This window comes from Montipora foliosa, unplaced genomic scaffold (genome assembly GCF_036669935.1).
Source record: "Montipora foliosa isolate CH-2021 unplaced genomic scaffold, ASM3666993v2 scaffold_432, whole genome shotgun sequence".
Taxonomy (NCBI): Eukaryota; Metazoa; Cnidaria; class Anthozoa; order Scleractinia; family Acroporidae; genus Montipora; species Montipora foliosa.
The window spans coordinates 217,681-240,000 of NW_027179737.1; the positions used below are offsets into that span (position 1 = coordinate 217,681).

A 22,320-nucleotide genomic window follows, 5' to 3' on the forward strand; every position below is an offset into this window, starting at 1 on the left:
ATATTTTGTTTCCCCCTCAATTAAGAGAAGAAGCCAAATGATCGATTATGTTTAGCTAGGCCACTATTAAGCAAGGACTTACTGAGTTAACCAGTGTTTTTACACCCTGATAAAGCCTACTAATACTCCAACATCTTCTCTTCCATGCCACACCTGCATGACTCGATGTAATCTTAAGCCCCTTGCCGTATGATTCCTCTCCTGAATGTATTTTGTTTCCTCCTCAGTCAACAGGATATTTTTCTACCACTTTTCGATGCCGCTGTTGTAGTAGGATTAAAAAGCCAGCATCAATCATACCGAATACTCGGTGATGATCACACTGGATTTCGATTTAGGTCTCCGAAATAAACTACTGCTAGTGCCTACAAAATCTTGGAAAACGTTCTGCTTATGATCGCTAGCTAACGATTGTCAAACCTTGTCGGGTTTGTTTATATTTTATTTCGCAAAGCAATTAATTATTGTAGCAATTGTTGTACTAATGAATATTCTAAACAATATTGACTGATGTCAAAGGCAAAAAGATCTTTGTTCTGCATTAGCACAGATGTCGATAGTGATTGCCAAAACATGTCACAATAATTCCTCATTTAGTTAGTCTGGAATAAAACTGAGACTGATCGATTCCGTGGTATTTTCGAGTTTACGATTGGGTTGTCTGTCTGATTGTCTATGCCTTTTTTTAATCGACCTAAATATGAATTAGGACTAGCTTTTGAATTTCACATTTTCTCTGACTCTAAAAACTAGTACTGTTACTGAATGACAACTACTTCAGCTAGCTTTTATAATTTTAGACTTGACCACTTTCTTGTTGAGGCCTTTGCATTTGTGGCCCCACGAACTACTCTTGCGTCATCTTCAGTTTCTGCACCCACGTCCTCAACTCCTGAGTATTTTGCTCCATCGTACTTTGATTCGTCCACCAACGGGAGGTACTGCAACATATAGAAATAAGAAAGGTTTCCTCAGTATCATGCAATTAGTTTTTACTTCTTTTTCTTTACTTTTTTGGCTTGAAATAAATTGTAATCGACAAAACTGAAATTCATCCTAGAAACGTCTTTATGCCCATCACCCACAACAAAGTGACCAAAAACTCCGACGATAAAACACTTTAAACTTCATGCATTTCTCGTAAAGAGTTAACACACAGATATTTGAAGAGGAAAATGATGACATGGATAGGATATTGAATCAAGTTGCCTATATAGGTTTCGAACGATCCAGTGTGAATAGATAAAAAACGATATATAACGCCACTGGGAATAAATACTTTTTGTAGAATTTTGAAAACGTGTCAGAGTGGGTAGCCCTAAAGCAATAGTAGCATTCTAATTTGAATTTGACTTTACGTAGCACTTAACTCAATTTATTACACCCTTTTACATGTACAGAAACAACTTCCAAATAAGCCAACTTCATCTCTCAGTTCTACCTCTAGCAATTGCACTGATATCGCCGAGTTTCCCTTCTTCCCGTTCATAAAAGTAAACAGGAAACCATGGTTTGTCATTCAGAAAAAATCCCATCCAACGTTCCCTTTATTTATCATCTTTCTAGAACCCGTTGCAACCTTATTATTATAATAATCGCTAAAACTGGACATTTAAAAAAAAAAGGAGATTATTGCCCAGAGAAAATTAAATGGATTTACGTGGAGTGTGACATGCCTAATTAGTTATTTCCCACGATGCAGTTGGGGCATTCCTGTCATCCGGGACTTTCTCTAGCTCTTATCCAGTGCAGAAGACAGGCGTAGGGCCTCATTCAGTAACTAATTCAAGAGAGTCAAGATCATTTTCCCCTCCTCTTTTCTTAGGTTCTTGTGGATGGCGGGTGTGCCCTCACCTTTGCTGGAATCATGCCTTCAATATTTAGTTATTTCTTAGAAGGTACCAGGCTGATTTTAAATAAACGGCCTAGCCCAGCAGGGCTCGACCAAAATATCCCAAACATATGTGGTATTAATATCTGTTTCCAAGAAAACAGAGCTCGCTCCAAGCAACGCCATGGCAAAAATATCAGTCTTTATGCATGGTGCATAAAAAAAAAAGAAAAAAAGTAAAGGAAAGAAAAAAATAGCACCTTGAAAACGTCTTGTTACTGACCTCTCCTTCGATGAACGAGCGCAACCTCTTGGAAATATTTACGAAATCAGGGCGGAGTACTGGGATCTCTTGCCAGCACATCTCCATCAAGTTATACCTGATGATAAAAAAAGGAAGAGATGAGAAGCCTATATCTCCAGCAATTCTTCCTTCAAGCCTTTCGCAAGAAGGTTTATGTTTCGATATTTTTTCGCTGCAAAATGCATTGATTCTACGTTGACGGTCTTGCGACATTTTTTGATGGATATAATGTCATTGCTTTTGATCGGACATTCTGATGTTGCTTTGAAAACGTATTAAAAGATATATAAAGTTCTCCGGTAAAGTATAGCACTAAACACTAAACATGACAGAGAGAAAGTATCTCGTTATCCCAGACTTGACGTAAGGGACGGTTAGTGCTTATACAGATAAGAGAGGTTCTTGACATAGAATTTATCTGCGACTTGTTTCTTTGAGAAAATATAACTGGTACATTCGAACACTTTAGAACACTTTATTTTAGGGTGCATAGTTACAGTAGAAAAAACTGTACTCTCCCTTATAGCCCTGTTAAGCTAACCTCGATTATCCGGAAATCGATTAACCGGATTTCGCGATTATCTGGACTAGCTTTTCTGGTCCCATTGTTTTCATAAATATTAATTAGTCACATTCATTATCCGTAGAAAAGCTATCTTACGCCGAACTGAGATATAAAATTCCAGTCAGAACTGAATTTGTTTCGCATCAAAAGACAATTTAGGGCAAGTTTACTGCTCGAGTGATCTTAAACGCGCCGAACACGCACGGTAACTAATGCAGTGCATTTCATTGAGCGTTCATGGGCTCAGAGTTGTTTTGTAGCTAAGTGAAATTTCACGCTCCGCTTTCCCGATCAGCGTTGGTATGATAAACACAAGCTCGTGTCATGAAAAGTATTTCCATCATGTCGACAAAGCGTAAGCGTTCAATTCTTTCTATACAAGATAAGCAGTCAATAATTCTACGATTGGAAAAAGGCGAAAAAGGAACGAGCTTATCCAGTGAATATGGCGTCAGTAAACAGCAGATTTCGGACATTCGCAAAAACAAAGTCAAGGTTATGAAGTTTGCCGACAGCTTGGAGATCGATCATGAACTAAAACGAAAATCATTGAAAGTTGCACATGATGAACAGCTGGATGAGGCCCTATACGCATGGTTCATACAGCAAAAAACAGCTGGCACACCAATTTCTGGTCCCCTTCTGCAAGAAAAAGCAAAGCACTTTCACAGGCAATTACATGAGGAGAACGCGAACGGCGAAACCTTCAAAGCTTCGACAGAATGGCTTGAGTCTTCAGTCAGTTCAGTTGAGGATGAAAGTAGCGACGAGGAGGATGAGAGTCGAGGTGAGCAAACTGTTACAAACACTGAAGCTGTTGAATGCTTTAAAAAGTGTTTGACATGGGTGGAGAGACAAAACAATGTGGAAGCTATTCAACTTATGCAGCTTCGAAGAATGATGGAATTAGCGACACGTACACGCTGTAGAAACTTGAAGCAAACTAATTTACTTGAACATTTTAGGCAGAAATGACTTGTTTAGTTCATTCTTGCATGATTCTCGAATAAATGTTACGGTTTACAAATGTATTCAGTGCTTACTCATTAATATTCATATTTTCGATTATCCGGACTATTCGGGTCAGTCCCTAAGGGTCCAGATAATCGAGATTCGACTGTATTCGTTGTGATTAATAACTAAACCTTAAAGCAAAAAAGTGGAAATTAAAAGATGCCCACGTACTCCTATTGCCAGCATCTTCCAACTTGTAACAAATAAGTTATTATTTATTTATTTATTTATTTATTTAGCAAAAATGCAAATTAAATTGTAAATAGAAAGGAAGAAAATAATTTTTGAAAAAAAAAAAAACGTAACTAAATTTGCATTTTGGTGCGGAGACATTGGAGGACCTGAAGAAAAGAAAGGACTGCTTTTGCTCTGCTTTCTGTTATACGAGGCCGAAAATACTTTGAAACAAGATATAAATTCTCCAGAAATTTGAAATAAACTAAAAAAAAAAAGCAAGGTGAAACCAGTCCGGTGTGGTTAACACATAACGCATGCTCACAACCATTTCAGCGGACAATTAGCAGCCATGGACAGCTGGTTCGGCATTGCTGGGCCTCATCAGCATGGCGTGGCTAACGTTAACATAACAGGTGTTGGCCACTGCGGGTTGGTGTTAGCGTGTGTCACCTTCTTTTTTGGTTCTTTTTTTACATAGAAATAACTAAAAACTCGAAAGAAATTTTCTAATAATACTAATTGCTTATAACCGTAAGACGACCGCAAAATTTTTTTGGTTATTACAAAAAAAAAGTGACTTAGAAAAACATTTGACAATAAAAAATTGCGACAGAACGTTTCTTAAAAAAAAGTTGAACAAAAAGTTTCTCAAGTATGAGGTCCATTTGGATGATTGATAATTGACGGTTTGGCTTCTTTAGGTTTGAGACCTTGTTCTAATTTCTTGCTTACAAAATCTGGTTGCAAAGTGGGGCCAATCCATTAGTTGAAACTTGATCTTTAAATGGTAGACTAATTCTGATTATGTCAACCTCGTCAGTATTCAGTAAGCATAGTGGAGAGAAATACTGACGAGAGCAACATAGTCACAACGTCATTGAAAAGCTCTGGGAACGAGGTTGAAAGTCAGAATTAGTCTACCATACGAAGATCAAGTTTCAGCTAGATCCCAAGCCTAAAGAAGTCAAACCATCAATTGTCAATCAGCAATGCGTTGTTTATCATTTTGTATGTGATGTGTGCGATGCTACAAAGCCCGACACCTTTTTCAACGTGTTGTTGAACACAAAAATTCGGCAACCGGCAGGCATTTTTATGAAGCGCATGGTAGGGGCGATCTTTTGAATGAGAGCCATTTCAAGATTATGAGAAAGTGCCAAGGCAAATTTGATCGTTTAGTGTTTGAAATGCTTTACATCAAGAAATTCAAACCTAATTTGAACGTCCAAACGGACTCCATACGTGCGAAACTTTTTAACTTGTAAACTATTTTCATCCCTTATTGTTCGCCTTATTATTTATAGAACTTAGTTTTTATACATTTTTGACTAGATAATGACGTTACGGCAACGTCGAAACGTCGTCGATTATTATTCAGCTTTTTAGCTTTTTAGATCTTAGAAAGTGTTTAAGAAATGTTCTGTCGTATTTTTTTATTGTCAAAAAGTTATTCCATGAGCGTGTGCTGGATATGAGATGGTAAATAGCCAACGAGTTGAATTTAACCAGTCTCATATCCAACAAGCGGGACTGTAATAATTGTTTCATTAAATTATCAAAAAACACTGAACGCTTGGACACTTGCAAACTAAGACCAATCAGTTTCCAGCTTGGCAACACCTGACACAATCAGTTTCCACATTAGGTCATGCGAGAGGCGGTTGTAGAGGAAAGCTTCAGGGGGTGCCCCCCCACCTCCCCTCCAAGATCACCTGCAGCCTTCTAAAATAGGTAGTATTTTGCAAAAAAGACACCCGTCAGTTTATCAGTTTATTCCTTTCTTAGGTGCACACCCCCTTCTAGGAAAAATCCTCTATTCGCCCCTGCATGTTATATGAGTTGATAACCGAGATTGAGAGAACTCATCAAAAAGCTAGCAACGAAATATCCAAGGTTGAAAATTTAATAATACTTTATATTTCCGACAATCAGAGGGTAACTCATTGTGAAACAGTCGTTATTCCGCCTGACCAATTACTTTATTATGTAATTGCTAGGAAGTGTCCAACCACATAAGTTGGAATATTTGTTCTAGTCCACGATCATTTGTTCACTTCTTTGTCATAACGTTTGCCCTAAATTCTTTCCTTTAAATAAGACATATTGCCTGGAGTGCACTATGATTAAATTAATAATAATAATAAATAAATAAATAAATAAAGAACTAAATAGATAATCTTGGGTTTACAAAAGACGAATTGCTTATTTTTAAAATGTGGACGGTAACTCACAGGTTGTTGGCGATGTGTGCAGGCTTCGGCATGCAATATCCTCTTTTCAACTCCGCCATTGTCTTGCCCTCAGACCAACCAGGGTATGGTATGCCTCCTATTGATTGTCAAATGCTTTGTTACGGTTTTTGTTTAAATGAGATACAAATTTAGGCTTTAATGGAAGATGGCGCCTGAAGGCGTTTACAGAGGATTCGTAGTACTAATCACGTAAACAAATGTAAACGTGAGAATCAAGCAGAAACTTGGTAAGCAGCAAAGTGGTTATAAGAAAAAATAAACAAACACACAAAAAAAACAAGAAAATCCAGTAGATGGGAGAATTTCCATATAAATTCACCTGAAATAACAATTTTAGGTATGGAGGTTTTAAAACAAACCAAAACCGGCCAACAAACACAAACACACAACCAAAAATACCGCGGTTAGCCATGGGAGATAACAATCGAACTCACTCATCCTTGCGATATCCCTCTTAATTAAAACTTTTTAGCTTAAAATAATTTCATGGGTACCCACCAATTGTGAATATCTCATAGAGAACGACTCCGTAGGACCACCTGTAAGACAGAAACACAAACATACGCACACACACGCTTTATTTAGGACTGGGTTGCAGGGATGCATGGTGCAGGGATGGCGCAATGGTGAGAGTACTCGCCTCACACCAATGTGGCCCGGGCTCGATTCCTAGACTCGCCATAATAATAATAATAATAATAATAATGATAATAATAATAATAATAATAATAATAATAATAATAATAATAATAACTATTAACCATCCATGGCGCTCTTCATCCCAGCTACAACGTAAGCCGTCTGTACTTACAAAGAAGAGAAGGAGGGCGTGGACTAAGTAGTGTTGAAGACGCCATAAATATTGAAGAAAGAAATATCAATGTCTACATCAGCCAGAGCCACGAACGTTTGTTGAAAGCTACACGGGAGAGGAAGAATGTCGATGAAATTGAAACTCCAAAGGAGTATAAGGAATGGATAAAGAGGAAAAGAATTGAGTACTGGTCTGGCAGGAGCTGCATGGGCAGTTCAAGGAAGAGACAGAGGGCCTATCTGGTGTTTCCTGGAATTGGATAAGAACTGGTGAACTGAAGAAGGAGACAGAAGGGCTTATTTTTGCCGCGCAAGACCAGGCACTAAGAACAAACGCCATAAAAGCCAAAATCGAAAACCAAAATGTTTCGTCCAAATGCAGAATGTGTGGTAGTCACGATGAAACTGTGCAGCATATTTTGTATAGTTGCCCCAAGCTTGGGCAGACAGAATATAAAAAGAGACATGATGTTGTTGGGCGGGTCATACATTGGGAGTTGTGCAAAGAGTATGAAGTTGAGTGCAGTGACAAATGGTATGAGCATTCCCCCAAAAGCATAGAAGAGAATGAGGAAGTAAAACTGTTTTGGGACTTTACCATCCAAACAGACCTTGAAATCCATCACAGGAAGCCAGACATTGTACTTCAGAACAAGAAGGCAAAGGAAACAATCATTGTGGGCATAGCTGTTCCCGGAGATAGCAACGTACGGCAAAAAGAAGCTGAAAAGTATAAAACGTACCAAGACCTGGCAAGAGAGATTAAAAGGATCTGGAAATCAAGGACAAAAGTGGTGCCAGTGGTAGTAGGTGAATTGGGTTCAGTGTCAAAGAAGCTGGCAGGCCACTTGGAGCAACTACGAATTAAGAACTGAACAAGAACGATGCAAAAGTCGGCACTCCTCGGATCGGCACATATCCTCAGAAAAGTGCTAGAAGTCTGAGGTCTCGGGATGAGACTTGACTGGATATTTCTCCCCAGGGAAAAACCCTGTGCTCAATTCTACATAATAATAATAATAATAATAATAATAATAATAATAATAATAATAATAATAATATAGGTGAAATAAGACTAACGAAGATGAAGATGATTCAACGGTACTCCATAAAAATTACAAACACTTAAGATATACAGACGACTGCTAGCTAGCTTTCGAAATGATATTATCTAGATATAAAGCCCAGTTACTGTAAACACGGATCGGACTGAAATGTTACACCCAGTAACTTCAGACTGGGTTTTCTATCTATAAAAGTCAGAGGAACTGGTAAAGCTTTAGTGGGTTTGCCTTTTAGAAGTATCTTCCACGTTTTCTTGAAGTTTAGTTGCATGCGATTAACAGTTGTCCATTCAACAATTAAGTTATCAGCAAATTTTACAAGCGAATTTTGATTCGGTGCGATGACCTTGATATCACTGACTATGATAGAAAACAATATATGGCCTAATACAGTGCCCTTGAGGACACCTCTATTAATGTTTAAATGATTCGTAACAACGCCATCAACAACAACTCTTTGTTTTCCCCTTGTCAAAAAACAAATAATCCAGGCATCATGTGTAGGTTGAGTTTGTTGATTCTCTACTATTCACAGAGAGGTTTGTCTCCAGACATTCCGGTTTTCCCTGGCTCTCCTCAAAAACCAACCTTTGACTTGATATGCCTTGATTGTTGATTTCAGTCTACAGTGTCCCCAAGCTGTACTCCAGCCTTAGAAGGACTAGACATGTAAATAAAGTTCATTCCTTTTCTTTCCTTTACTCAAATATAGTATCAATCGAATCGAGTTTGCACGCAGAAACCAATGCGACTTACTATTCATGTTTATATACCTTAAACCAACCAAACGGGGTTGACAAGAATAGCTTTCCTCTTAGGCGCTAACATTATTGCATTTCCTGACCTGATACAATTGTGTCTTAGGCACTAAATACTTCAAAAGTCTGGAAATTTAATCGTCAAAAGCACATACACATCACTTTTGCTTGACAGATTTGCAGGATCTCCGAAGAGTATCTCAGGTGCCGTCCACTTTATTGGCATACAGCCCTAGGGAGAAAACAGCATTGCATTTTCGTGTTAAAAACAGAACGTCAAAGAGGTACACAGAGAACAAAGTGAAAGGGAATCCATCAATAATGTAACCCACCTTTTTGGCATTGCCATGTCCATATTTAAAGTTCTGGTAAGATAACCCAAAATCAGTGACCTTGCACACACGGTTTTGATCAAGAAGTACATTTCGTGCTGCAAGATCACGGTGAATAATCTACAAAAAGCAAATAATCAACGTTAGTCATCCTCGCGTATAGGGTAATATGTTCTGTAATCCCACCTGTAGTGAAGAGGTGCGATTTGCATTTCCCTATCAACAAGAGGGCTGCAAGCGGGTCCAAAGCTAAAGCTTCCTCTAACTCAGAGGAAGTTAGTTAGTAGGTATTATTATACATTGGTGTCACAAGCTCGATTTTGATTGGCTATAAGCACGCAGCTAATTCTTGCTTGCTCTGTTTCTCCTACGTCATACCTATCGACAATAGATTTTATATACGTAGAATTGACGTCATACACAGAGACAATAGTTTTATGCATGCAGAAGTGACGTCACCTGACACAGTAACCAGCAGAGAAGAGGAAAGAAACTTTGCCAACCGCAGAAACTTTCTTTGATTTACCGCTCGTCCAAAGAAATGGATGAGTCAGTCCTTTTGTCTTTACAAATGCAACTCAGGAATATGCATAATAAAACAATTATTGGATTCGGTTTTTGCGTGATAGCGATAGTTATCAAGGCATCAGTTTGTGTTATCCGCCTCAGCTTTCGGCTTCGGCAGATAGCACAACCTTTGGCCTTGATAATTATCGCTATCATGGGGAAACCGAATCCAATAATTGTTAATTAACTAATGTGATTAGAAAACAACGTAGCCAATGTTCCCCGATTACTGACTTAAAAAGATGACTGTTGAATTATCATGACGACCACGGCGGGGGCAGATCACACTATGTAATATCAAGGCATAGGTCGTTGCATGGTTCTCCAGCGTTATCCCAATGTGGAAAACCCAGTGTTTAAAGCGCGCGCTAGTACGTGTCACCTACAGCAATCCATTGCTTTTCGATATAAGAATATTATAGCAAAATGATCACACATTTTTGTCTACATAATGTCAAACACTACAAGCAGTAAGCATATCGCATGATGCATTTCGTAGATACAATCTTAATCTGTGAAAGATTACAATAAGCAACAATAGTACCATATCGTATGACATGCTTGTTTCGTGTCACATACCCCTCTGGATGCCAGGAACACCATTCCAGTAGCAATCTGGTTTGAAAATGACATTAGGTCATAGTCATAGGTCATAGTCATAGGTCATAGGTCTTCAGTGGCGCTACTGCTAGTTTTCCGCAATAATGTTTGTCGAAAATTCCACGGCTTTTTCTCAGGTACCCCAGAAGATCCCCACAGGGTAAGTACTCCATGATCAAAATTGGCTGTACTGTAAAGGTTACACAGAGTTTGGACAACTTCTATAATGCTACATTCAAACTATTAGCTTCTCGGAAAGGTGGATATGGACTCTATCATTATTACGTTTAGACGCTTTTAAGAAGTAAACAAATAAAGCAGTATTTGCGTGGCTCTGTGTTGGAAGATCACAGTTTAGCCAACCACCTTTGTCAGCATCGCATATTAGCGGCTCACCTTCGATGAGCAGAGGGGATGAGAATGAAGAAAAGGGCGACTATCTACACATTCCCCAAGTTAAAGGTCACATTACCCAAGAATGAATGTAAAAGTGAGAAAAAAAAACACATGAATAAAATAATAACTAAAAAAAACATTAATCAACGTTACTCATAATTTCCACATATTTGTGAAGAACTTTCTATGATGAAAAAAAAAATACTAAGGGCTGGATTTTTAATATGACGAAAGTATAGTGAGTAAGAGATGATTAAAAATTTGTAACAATTGTCATGCAAAATGTACAATTCCTTTAAATTGTTTATCTCTCCCTGGTGGTCTTTGCAGCCTGAGCCAGTCTCTTGCACAAAAGAATAAATTAGTAATAATAATTGCAGATAAAAATAAATAAATAAATAAACCAAAGCCTCAAAAACTTTCTTATATGAAGAAGCTCCACGTGGGTTCTCTTTAGAAGTGTGAAATCAGGCACGTGACCGTTTTATATAGCCAACCATTCGCATTTTTACTAAAACTATCAGCTTCAAGGGTTTGCATTTCAGATCAAAAAACAAAGTTCATATCTTTTGTCATTATTCCATGGCGTTGCTTTGATGATTCACCTATTTTGAAAATTGTTCTGTTTTTTTGTTTCTTGACCTTATGCTATGCAATTGTTGGAAATGAACTTGACGTTAAGAGGGTTTAATTTGTTCTTGGGAAATGTGGTGAAAACGGCCATTATCTCGTTACTCGTGTAACACGGCAAAAATGGGTTAGAATTACCCAAACAATTTGCTTAAATAGACAAATTTAGCCCTGAATATCATCGATTGATAAGGTTTTCACTAGCGGTCTTTTATTATTGCTGCAAATCTCTCACAGCTGTTTCTACAGTTTAGCAGTTGCAATAAGATCCTTACTTTGGGTGGTGACACAGCCATTGAATTGAACAATATTCGGCTGAGGGCTGTCTCCAATAAGTTTGCCCAACCCGATCTCTCTCATCAGAGCGACTTTTCCTTCATCTCCAGATGTGGCTACAATAAATGACACCAGGGTACAATAAGACTGGACACATGACTTGTTGAGGTGTTTCATGTATTTCTACCTCCTCAACTGAACTATTAATAACACGGTTGTTTTAATTTCCCAGACTTGTCTTTGTCTCATTTTCTTTACGTCATGAAGCATTGTGATAAAAGTAAGTCCATCTTTTTAATGCCGGTAGTTCATTCGCATAGGAGGCTGATATCAATGGAAGCCGATGGTGCGCTTCTTACTCCATTTTACAGATAATTAGAGCTACAGCTACACAAGTTAAAGGAAGGTGTTAAAACATGCAGACTTTTAAGTCGCTGAGAATCGAAGTTGTGACGTTTGACTGTCAAAGAAGCGCACCAGTCAATAAAGCTACCCCTGCTCCTGATTCAGTGTTTGGGGCTCCAAAGCTTAGGGAGAATCGAATATGCTTGATCGATTCAAATCTCTACTCTGTCAACCAGTTGGGGGTATTTAATCATCTTATACGGTATTTAATTTTAAACTGCAATTTAGCAATGGAAAATAGGCTCTATAAATGGTTAAAAGCATTATTTATTTATTAATTGTATGAGGATTTTTATCCCTTAATGTGCAGCGAGGGTAAAAATCTGGTGTATTTGAGGCAAGACGTCGCCATGCAAGCTTGAAATAAAAGTTAAAAAACAAAATATCTTTTTACACTTGCAATGAAGGATTAGGAACCTGTTAGGAGAAGGTGATCTATTTTGGTAATCTCCGCATTTGTTTCAAGGTTAAGATAAAGGTGGGTAGATTATGAAAGAGTTGATTGAGAATTGATGATTTTTGCTGCACCCTTTCATAAAACATAGTAATGGATATTTGTTTTTCTTTCTGTTACGACACATTTTTATCGTGCATGTTGAACGAGGCTTTGTAAGATTCTACGTGACAGGCAGTTCATTTAAGCACTTGTGATACCTCTTTAACTGAAAGGTATCCGATGGAAACTATAAATTAACAAAGCTGAATCGTACTTACGAGAAAAGCACTTTGCTGCAACAAAACGTATGCCTGGTTTTCCATTTTCACGACTCAAGGTTGCTCGCCAAACTGTTCCAAATGCTCCTGAACCAATGACCTCCTCAAGTGCAATCTGGCGACGTGCTATTTCCCATGAATCCACTTCAACATTCAACACCTCCATTTCATGTTCTTCCGCGGCACCTTGTGATCTTTAATCCAGAAATGTTGCGTGTTAGGATTCTCATTTTCCAATGGTTGATTGGTTGCCGCTCGCCAAAACTGTTTTTCATTTTGTCACAGCAAGTTTCCAAAAGCGTAATTGGTTTGGTTATCTGATGCAGGAAGTCAAGAGAATTGAAAATGACGTTCTGAATTGCAGAAGCAATGATTTTGGTGTATGATGTCCCAAACCCGGAGTGGCAAACAACTAAGGAAGCCATACTTAATATCCAACAGCTGCCATTTTACAATGCCAGATACGTTCTTATGATTAATAATCGTGCACTTCTTTTCATCTTGAAATAAGTTTTTTTTGAAATTCAGGTATCCCGGCCAAAGCCCCAACACCCTCTCTCTCCTTCATTTTGTCTTGTGGCAAGAGAGGATGAGGGGACAGAACATCTCCACCATATATTGGCCTCTTCCAATGATAATTTTTTTCAATCTCACAATTTAACCCGTGGTCAAGATGCGCGGCCATTTGGAGGAAGACACCTGATTGGGTGTCATTGGCTGTGCGACCATGGCGCGAAGATAAAAATAGATGAGGCATGGAGATGTGTTCTCTATAGTCATCCTCCCTTGCTTGTGGTTAGTTATTGCAATGCTATTTACAGAAGGGGGCGTCATACGTAGAGTATACAGTAGAGAGCTTATGCACAAGAAGTTTGCCAAGTAGCCGTAGAGAGACTGGGTCGAGCCCGACGTCCGTGACTTGACTTGCTTGCATTGAGCATTTCACGTTAGTGATTTCGCTAGCTGTGAAGCAGTTTTGATTCTTTCTGAATGCAGAATCAAGATTTCTTTAGAAAGAAATGTCATATGCTTTAAAAAGTTACAATCCAGGATTGATATGAAAGGATAAACTCTTGTTGTAAGAAAACACAGCTTGAAACCTTCAATTTAACTACACGCATTATGAATTGGATGTGAGATGTTTCCCGGTATCCAGAATAGATCCTGAATATAACTAAAATTTTGCCTTCACTACCAAATGAATGAGACGCATACAACAGAGTAGATACAGGGGCATGTAGGTCAGCAAAGACCTCATACGCTTGTTTACTGTAGCAACAGTGACAAATTAAATACTGCTCACCATACCTCACAATTCAGACATGTGTCTTCAGAGGAAAACCAATTCGCAGTTATGTAAACTTGTGCGACAACGCTGTATACCAAGACCCAAAAACACTTTACGGAAGAAAGGGAACGTATATCCCCACCAACTGCGGTGTCACTAAATACGGGGGCTGAGTTACGGTAACGAATCATGAAAACTAACAATACACACTTAAATCAAACTTCAACTTGGGAGATGAATTGTTGCTGTCCTACAATGGTTTTTAAATCTTAACGGCCTACTACATATATCTGACACTCATACCCATAATCCCTCTTGCACGGCACCAATCCTCCTGTCCTTGTCGGCAAAAAAAGAAAAGTACTTCTGTATATTACGCATCGCTTTTATTTTCACAAAATTATACTATCTTCAGATTTGAAAAACATGATTTATCAGGCAATAAAATGAATATATATTTGAAGTGATCCTCGCACTTCGCTGGACAATTCAATTCTCTCATTCCTCTTTTACCAGCATTTCAAATATACATTCAAGTCATTTCATTCATAAAGTCCTTCACCAGAACAAATGAGCCCAACAAATTGACCTGCTCCCAACTGTGTGGCTTCATAGCTCAGTTGGTAGAGCATTGCACCGGCATCGCAGAGGTCCCTGGTTCGAATCCCGTTGGAGCCACCTGAATTTTTCAGGGTGTCTATAAAGCAGCATTTGCTGAAATTGTCCTGCTAAGTGCAAGGTTCACTTCTCTCATTCATGATCTTCCAGTGTTCGCTGATCAGCCCGAGCCATTGCCACATTTCTGCAAAGAAAAGAAAATGACTCTTATTCAACAAAGAAGGGTTACAGAAAAAGAAAGTAAACTTCAGGGTCATTTAATTTTACAAATGCTAACATGGTCTTTTTGAAATCGTTGCCTTAGCATTACCACATGCTGCCAGTGCATTAAAATTTAAGACCCCAGAGAAAAAACACAAGCACATACAAAGAGGTACTTCTCAAGGAAAGCATATATATTTTTAAAGGACTAGTACTTACTCTTTTTTTTTTTTCTTTTGAAGGCTTTGAGTAACGGCGTTCGCAGCGCTCTTTTCATCATGTGGAGAACTGATTAAGGCAAATTTCTTTGGTAAATGACAGGAAATCTAAAGTTGATAGTCCAGTATATACACAGGAATACAAGAAAAACCAATGAATAAATTAATTATTCCACATCAAATTAACTTACCTTTCCACGGACAGCAAATACCCAGAGTTGATGTTTGTGACTTGATGTTTGGGACGTGTGACACCAATATTTTTTTTTTTTTTGGAAAATCACTTCCGGCCAACGTCCGTGTAGAGAAAAAAACGTCTCGTGCTTAAGCTCTCTAATTAGCTAATGTGTAGTGTAGTGTAGTGCGTTGTAGTGCAGTGCAGTATGTTGTAAAGTAGGGTTGTATTGTGGAATATGGGGTTGAAAAATAAGTTGTCAAAAAAAAAAAAAGATAGAAGATAAATCAACATGTTATCTCACAGATAAATTGCTTACAAGATAGAAAACGGAAAAAGAAAATCGAATATAGCATAAAATCGTCCCTATACAAAAACACAAGCAATAGAAGAAGCGGTAGATGACCTTGGTTGGACTCGTAGAGGATCTATCTAATTTTGTGGAATGAGAAAATGCTTGTCGTTAACCCGTCTGCACCAGTAATCTTTTTTTTCTTGTTTTTAAGATTGATTAAGTCATTTTTATCTCTTTGGAAAAATCTTTTACGACCAAATTTCGAAGTCATTGGAGATTCTAGTATTACAGTTAACGTTCACTTTAGACAAATGAGATGTATATGAGATCAGAATGACTGCGCAAAGGCGTTTATTTCTTTCAGAATTTCATTATTGTGTATTACAAGTGGATTGACCAAAAATGATAATTGACTTACCTCGCTGTGGCTGCTCAGTAAAGGGGCGGAAAGATCATGTAAAGAAAAAAAGAGGAAATATACTCGGTGCGGATGACTAGACCACGTTATTTGAGGACGGACATTATTAGTAGTATACATGATTTTATGTTGAAGAGAAGGGCTGGTAATTTTCATGACAACGAAAGATATTGCGAATTCTTTAGTTCAGCCTACTACTACTACCACCACCACCACTACTACTACTACTACAACTACTACTACTACTACTACTACTACTACTACTACTACTACTTCTACTACTACTTCTACTACTACTACTACTACTACTACTACTACTACTACTACTACTACTACTACTACTACTACTACTACTACTACTACTACTGCACCTACCACCACTACCACTACCACTACTACTAACTACAACTACAACTACTAACTACTAACTACTAACTACTACTACCGCTACCACTACCACTACCACTACCACTACCACTACCACTACCACTACCACTACCACTACCACTACCACTACCACTACCACTACCACAACCACTACCACTACCACTACTACTACTACTACCACCACTAAAAAGATAGACAATAACCCTTCAAATGTACTACACTGCTTCACGAGATCACAGATACCTACATAGAAACACGTAAGACTCTTTAACTTAAGATTAGAGATGTGTACCTGTCATCCGTCGTTTGCAAAGGTACCAAACGATTAATGCTGATAACGCCACAGCAGACAAAGGGCCGACGATGTAGTACCACTCTATAGCTGTAAAAAACAGAACCATGAATGGATGCAAGTTTTTTTGTACATGATATCTGTCATTCGAGGCTGAATATGGAGTGGGAGAATTGGTACTCTTCTTCATTTATTAGAGCTTAAAGGAACCCAGTCCAACCAGGAAAGGACAGGACTAGATCTTGCTGCACTAGTTTGTGGCAGAACAGCCAGTTCATAAATCATAAGTTAGTCCAATACGCCGGATCATTCGCCTAAAAACACTTAGGTCATCCAGCCATACATAATCACTTCCTGGATTCGTGAACACATAAAAAAACCTGCTAAGAGCTGCGTGAGTAGACACCCGTGAAGTCCCATCAAGTTTTTGCTCACATATTGATTATTAATAGACTACACGTTGGAACAAAGATCTTTCAAAGGAACAAAGAAGCTCACAACACTTTAAAAAACCTACCTGGTCTTTGTTCTTGGAGCCCTATCAAAAAAAGGATTCAGAAAACTCAACTTTTCTTTTCAGTGTATTGTTTTGGCTGAGTTCTCCAACGAAACAGCTATTGCATTAATGAACTCTACAACCATAATTGGCCAACTCAAATCCCAACCCTTTGTTTTTACATATTTATAACTGTTTCCAACCCGAGCAAAAATTCTGTCAGTATAAAGTGAACTCATGGCAATGCTTGAACTAAAAGATCTGGACGATCGCGAATGAGGAGAACAAATTGTCAAAACTCCCAGTTATTTTGTGAAATCGTTAAATCGGCTAAAGTATTGGGTGTTTCAAAAAAGGGTGACCTAAAGTGGCATAAGCATGTTGAAAAAATTTCTGCGAAAGCCTCACAGAGAATTTATTTGCTTAGGCAACTTAAGAGCGCTGGTATTGACCGCATTTCTCTGATTCAATTTTACTGCGCATGTATTCGTTCTGTCTGGAAATATGCCTCTCAAGCTTTCCATTTTATTTTAGCAGTCTTTTTGTCTGATCAAATCGAGAGGGTTCAGACTCGAGCTTTAAGGATTATGCATCCAGAAGTATCCTATAGGAAAGCGCTGGAAGATACAAAAAATTTCAAGGGACCGAGAACTCCTGGCTATTTTGCTAAATTTCTCGCAAACTTCGAAGAAATTTGGAATTAAAATAGTTCCGACTACAAATGCGTCGTCTACAAAAAAGAAAATAATAATAATAGTTAAAAAAAAAAAATAAAAAAAAAAATAATAATAATAATAATAATAATGAAAATTTTGATATTAATTACAATCCCAGCAACTAGCTTTGTAGATAACTTTGTACAACAAGATCGAGCTGATTTGTTCTTATACGGGAAAAAGCCCCGTAGAAGTTTTGTTACGATAAACAGATGCTGATAGATTGTGTTGATTACGTTTAAGAAGAATATCCAGGAAAGGGATTTTGCTACTTTCCTCAAATTCTTTCCTCAAGTTCAATTGCGAATTTGATGTTATTATGACAATTATCTAAAAACTGTAAAATTGGTTGGCCATTGGCAAGATTAGATGGATCTTTTATGTCCAAAGTTATCTTCAAATCTAGTTGCTGGGATTGTGATGAATTGAACAACGTCTATCAGCGAATTATGAAAAATCCATCTGTTAAAATTCAATACTAACAGCTGTTAAAGATATTTTATTTCTATTATTTTAAGCTGCAAAGAAAATTAATGAGCGAGTTTTGCATAATGAATGAGTTTCCAGTAATCGGATCTCTGCTTTATACGCAAAGGGTTCTGGGATCGCCAGGGGGCAAAAATTGCAAGGAGCTGTAAGAAAATGTATAGCGAAACTTATTTCGACGTCCAAAAAAACGATTATCGGCAGAGATCAAAGGTTCTTTCCACCCTGTAAGTTTATGTAAGTTTATGTTTGAATAACCGTGAAATATGAAATAACATTTACTGATTAACGTCCTTGCTTGCATAAGGTTTATTTTGAAATGTTGACATCACGTTATGGTCTCGAAATATAACAAAATTTGATATAAATTTGAAGTAAGTAACTCAATAAAGCCATTAAATTGTATTTTCGTGTGTATAGGGTGTTTTCTGATTAGTTACGTCTTGCGTAAACGAATTATGGCTTCTAGAAAATTTACGACCTTAAAACAGGGAAGTCGTTGTCAGAGACTGCAGACTGCAGATGGAAATTGTCTTTATAAAGCTATTTCTCTCTGGAGGGATGAAAGGACTGATGAGAAACATGAGGTAATCCATAGGTTAAGTTATAGTTTGATTGAGAAAAATCCAACGGTTTTTGAGCCGCTTTTATTTTCTTCAAACTCTGTGGGTACATGAATCCCTGAATCACTTTAATGTATTACGATGCTTACAATCCAGCAAACCATATTTCAATCTCCTAATCTGCCTGGAGGTAGGTTCTATGTTTCAATTGATTTCGATATGCCTCAACTGTTAAAAAAAAGATTTGCTTCTGTCAAACTACCATCTACAAGTAGTAAAGTCACAGTAACTGGATCCAAGCAATTTTGTCAAGCTTCAACTTCAAACAAATCGTGAAAAGCGTCATCTCCATATACTATTTCTCTGTAGATCTGATCTTTGGAGCAGGTCTTTGAGGTTTACTCTCACAATCGGACTCTTCTATATACGAAGTTGGTCGGTAGGACATTCAGAGGTTCTGAAACCACGTACAAAATGATTTAAACATACCTTTGTGCGCATTGACACCTTGACTTGGTCAGGATTAATAGCTCTAGCCAGCAGCCCACGACAAATGATCTATGTTATTCGTGGGCGAGTAAAATCTTAACATTTCAACGTGAGGAAAAATCTTCTGCTTTTTTGGGTACCTTCGATCTTTGTTACAACCCAACACAGCACAATGATTGCCACTAGGCATATTTGCAATATTATTTGAATTGCTTAGTTTAGAAAAGCCAGCCCGCTATACATACGTAAATGCCACTTAAAAGGCTGTTTTGAGTTATTTCCTCCAGATTTATACCCTATTTTTAAATATTTCAAGACCATTTCACAATAAACCTTATAACATTACGCTAGCAAGGAAGCTAATCAGCAAATTATATCTCATATTTCAAGGTAATTCAAACAAAAACTTACACTTGACACGTATCAACATTGCCCAGATCGATTTCTGAATAAAATGTAGAAACAAAAGCGTTGATCTCTCTCCAAATTCGTTTTTTGGACGTGGAAATAATTTTCCGCTATACATTTTCTTACAGCGACTTGCAAAGTTAGCCCCCTGGCGATCGCAGTACCCTTTGCGTATAAAGCAGGGATCCGATCACTGGCAACTCATTCATTGAGGAAAAACCATCAATTAGGCCTTGTTTTATTCTACAGTCGGGGACAAAATTGTTTACACATTGGCCCTTTCAACCACCCTATTCCGCCATTAGCTATCATTCTTAACTCTTTGTCCTTGCTAGGCTACCCAATTCTCCTCTCCCCCAAACAATGTTGTTTCGTAATAGACCAATCTCGATATATTAAAGTTCAGTCCTAAACAAAAGGCATCAGCTCGAGGCTCTGGGGAATAAATGTAAGGATTTGAATGAGTTTAATCCCCAGAGTCTCGAGATGATGTCTTTTGTTTAGGACTGAATTTTAATATATCGAAATTGGTCTATTCGTGTGATCTTTGACTACAAACAGACAATATTGAATGGGGGAGGGGGTCTTTTGGAAAATTTAAAGCGTGGTACAAACAGCCCCGTTCTTTTAAGCTTAAAAACTGCTGTACAGACACAATGTGTCAACTTATTTTGACGCCGATTGTAGATGCGATACCAAGGTAAGAGCTTGCATAGAACATTGACAGTCAAAAATATAAACGTTCGTGGTAGCACTTATCAGTGATCAAGTTTGAGCTTCCAACTGAATAAATTTGGCAGAAATGTAAGTATAAGTGATCAAACATGTGTTTGGTCACCTTAATTAATTAATTAAAGCAAATTGTTATATTCCCCAACCACTATTAGACAACTACACAATTCTGCATCGGTGACAATTTTACCTGTTATTTCGATATCAACAGAAGAGGATGCAGAGCATGCTTTGTTCAGTGCTTGGCATGAGTATTTACCACTGTCAGAAACTTCAACGTTTTCAATAACGAGTATGCTGCCTTCACCGTTTTCAGTGATCTTGGCCCTTGGAATCTTCAAAACGTTACTCTTTTTCCACTTGATTTGCGATGTAACTTCATTGGTTTTGCAAGTCAATGTCAGTGTATCCCCTTCTAGCATTGTGGGATATGGGTTTGGAGATATCTCAGCAGTGAGAAGTTCTGAGATTAAAATAGCGCAATTCGGTGAGATAAAAATCCTCACAAAATCCCGCCCATTGCTCAAATAAAATGAAATCAGTGTTAATAAAAGGAAAATTTCGACTACACTATAAAGATAATTCCGGTTACCAATCGCTGGGAAAGTAAATGTAACATAGTTTCATGCTGCTCCACTCAGCTTAAAATGAATGCACTTTTAAAAATTACGATTGAAGACCACGTTTCGATACTTCTGCCTAGTGTCTTCTCTAGGGGTGATCTAAAGATTTTATACTACTCCTTTCATACGATCACTAATGAGCGTCACCTCTTATCACTAAGGTGTAAATAGGTGTAGGGTAAAACTTGAAAACACCGCCATGATCACGTTTTGAAGGAGCGTGGGCGGAATTAATGTGCCAAGATTCCAATGAGAGGCGTTGATAGTACCGCCAGATGGCGGTGATAACGTTTGAATGATATATCTCACCCAATTTCATGGTTGGTCTGACAGGCACGTTACGACAAAGCTTCACTATTTTTATGCAAAAGAATATTGCTCTTTCATGCTCCTTTAAACGCACGCCAAACTGACGTTTGGTTTGTCCGATATTATACTCACGTTGGCAGTCATTGCAAGGACTAGTATACACAGCGTACCTAACACATGTTTACACCTTATTGATAAGAAATAGCGCTAACTGGTGTCATGTAAAGTTCCATCTCCTGGGGAGGTAGGAGGTCATGTGAAACTTTCTCCATCCTTATACTTCCTAATAGTAACATTTTTCTTTTCCTGATTGGTCCATGTGCAAATATCATCTAAATACATTTTTCTCTGTCGTCCTCTTGCTTTTGTTCTTTCAACTTTTCCTTCCATTATTACACTTAGCAACTCATCGTGTGTCATGACATGTCCAAAATATTCTATTTTCCTTTCCTATTTCGTGTACAAAAATCTCCGATTTTTACCAGCCATTTACAACACTCTCACATTGGCAAGCTTCTATTTCCAGCTAATGTTGATCATTCTTCTCCAACACTACATTTCAAAAGCCTGCAATCTTTTCACGAAGTTTGTGTTTAATGTGTGCTAACTAGGGCGCGTATAAAAGGATTCACCTAACAGCTATAGATCACCCCTGGAGAAGGCACTGGGTAGGATTGCAAAAAGTCTTGTCGTAAATCCTAATTTCTATAAGCTGCATTCCTTTTAAGCCGGAGTAGCGGGAAATCCACCTGGCTGCCTTTTGAACTGTAATCTATTTTATCAAGAGAGTATGATTCATACTCTCTTGATTTTATTTGGAAGTAAATCTATTCAATTCAAACCTTTTTGTTTTAAAAATCACGTGACACGTGATCTAAATTGTAAACAAAACTCATAGCACAAAAAAA

The 22,320-nt window shown here is 37.9% G+C and overlaps 1 non-coding gene and 1 pseudogene across 1 annotated transcript; one reads left to right on the forward strand and one right to left on the reverse strand.

Moving 5' to 3' along the window:
• Window positions 1-572: 572 nt before the first annotated feature.
• LOC137988862 (tyrosine kinase receptor Cad96Ca-like) overlaps window positions 573-22,320 on the reverse strand; it is a 27,191-nt pseudogene continuing 5,443 nt past the window's right edge.
• Window positions 14,592-14,664, forward strand: Trnaa-ggc (transfer RNA alanine (anticodon GGC)). The gene has a single exon. It is a non-coding gene; the product is annotated as a tRNA-Ala (tRNA).